Here is a 2,500-nt window from a genome sequence, read left to right as displayed (position 1 = left end):
AAATACTTCAGAGACGCATCAACAAGACGGAAGACTGCGGTGTGTGTATACCAAATTATGTAGCACTTAATGAGGCTGAGGGCCAAACAAATCGCTTGACTATATGGCCACACATAGCACACATACTGTATATGAAGAGTTCAGATGCAAAAACCCCTGAGTGCCTTTTCAGAAAATAATCTTAATTCATTTTTATTTAATACAAAGCTATCAAAATTGCATTTTAAACATTTTATTTATATAATATAACTATTCATATGTATTATTAAGTACATGAATGTAAACCAAACCAACAACGGGGTTCTCTAAAAATATAGAAGTGCAGGTCTTTAGAAATGGAGTTAGGGGGTTTTGCATCTGAACTCTTCATATGTTTTCATTTGGTCCAACGTCATGGCGGGCTAAAATGTTTGCCATGCCCAGGCCTGATCTGTCCCACAAGCGCCGCCATTTGGAGACCACTGCGGTAGGGTCTTATTGTACTTTCTTCAAGACTGGCCCACAATTCACAGCAGGTGCACAAAAATGCCTGGGGCCTCTTTTTGGTTCCAGCCCAGCCCTGCCGTACCCAACTGCTGCAGTGGTCGTCAAGTGGTCGTCTTGTTGTTCGACAGCCCCCAGACAGTTGTCCTCCGATGCCGAATCTTCCTGAAGGCATGTAGGGAGGGGTCGGTGTTGGAATCCTGGTGCATTCCTGCATGGTGGGGTTGGGAATAGGAATCATGGAGTCCTGCTCCAAACGCAGTCACCACATTTCCACATCAGGGCTTGACACTGGCATCTGCCAACCGACCAAATGCTGGTTGTGGCCGGTAACAATTTCAGTGTCACTAGCCAATTTGGCAGGCAGCTTATTCTATGGTATGACATATCAGAATATCCTGCAATATACTGCACTTTGCCCCCTGTATATCAATTTTGTATCAATTGTTTGTAGAAGTTTGAGAACAAGCTCAGTTACTCAGTTTCGTATGATTTATTTCCATGTAGAAAGCTGTGCACTCATCTTCTTGCTTTAGCACCTCATCTTCGCAAGTTAGAAAGCGCCATGATGAATAAAAACGGCCAGCAAGAGCAATGGCCAGCAAGTGCAAAAGTTAATGTCAAGCCCTGGTCCACATGTATGATGGTCGGTCTGGATTTATTACATTCAGAGTTGAATGAAGTAGAAGTAGAGGTAGGCCTACTCTTACAAATGTAATTACAACACTAGTGGTAAGAAACTACTTGGTTTCAGCCTTGTAATATCATGCTAATAGTGTTGGTATTACAATTTTAAAAGTAGGCCTACTTCTACTTGATACAACTCTAATGAGATTGCAGTGATTATTCTGACAGCTATTTTCATTTGCTCACGCGCCTTTCCCCCCCGCAAAACAAAACGAATTACACAACTGTCACCAAAATCAAACAAAACCTTAATTCATTTCAAACGAATATGAGATAATTGTGTGTATTTTTCTGCAAAAAAATAGGTCAAGGCTGAGAATTTGAGGTACATTTCACTATCTTGAGTGGTAGTCGTGAAATGTGAGTGTTCGGCTATACCAAGTTATTGCAATGGTTAATAAGGTTAACATTTCACATACTGACTAATCAAGCAAACCGTGCAAAGACCACCTCTATTCTGATGAATGTTTGTTGCAGAGTTGCATATATTATGGTCTACTGTATGTTCTACAAATCTGACAACAAAGGGTTCTAAATATTGCTTCAATCACAGATTCTCTAGGTTGGCTCTAACCTTTTGATTGTCTCTGCTTCAGATACTTCATGTTGGTACTGTATCTTTAAGAGAAATATTCGCCACAACACTTTGAAAGAAAGACAGGAAAGTAGGAGGCTATTATCAGGACCAGACTGTGCATGTATAGGGCTGGCCAGTAACTCCTCCATGCTCTGTTTCCAATGCAAATGTGCTCATATCTCTTCTTTTTCCTCTCACGCCGTTGGAGTGATAAGCGGTCAGGACACAGAGAGGAATTTAGCATGACTGGAAACAGTGTGCTTGCCCCTGTCCGGTTCCATTGCATCTCTGACCAGAGATCACTTTTCCTTCTAAGAGTGTTTGTGTAACCACTTGACAAGAGTTAATTTGCTTTTTACAGTGAGAGTGCCTGAGAGTTAAAGAAGTATGAAATAATTTTGTGCTCAGTGAAGCCGAATTCAATGCTATAGAAAACAACAATTGGCCTACATTCCAACTTAGTGTTGTTACTAAGAAACACAAGAGCGAACGGAACCCAAAGTGTGTTTAGCAATCTTTATATGTTGATGAGTTACTTCAATGATAGTAATAATACAGATGAAAAATAGGCTTATCTAGATGCTTATGTTTGAAAAAACAACAACAACAAAACAATTCACACTTCTGCTTAGCCACAGATGTCAGAGGGGTGAAAAGGAACTAGAGACAGAGATAGACAGACAAAGAGAAGCAGAGAGAGAAAAGTCGTTATGTGAAAAAGCGTTCATTTATTTCTATTTTGGATAAGACTGG

Source organism: Engraulis encrasicolus, chromosome 18, assembly GCF_034702125.1.
Source record: "Engraulis encrasicolus isolate BLACKSEA-1 chromosome 18, IST_EnEncr_1.0, whole genome shotgun sequence".
Lineage (NCBI taxonomy): Eukaryota > Metazoa > Chordata > Actinopteri > Clupeiformes > Engraulidae > Engraulis > Engraulis encrasicolus.
The sequence above is the reverse complement of the archived record's forward strand: the minus strand, read 5'-3'. Positions refer to the sequence as shown.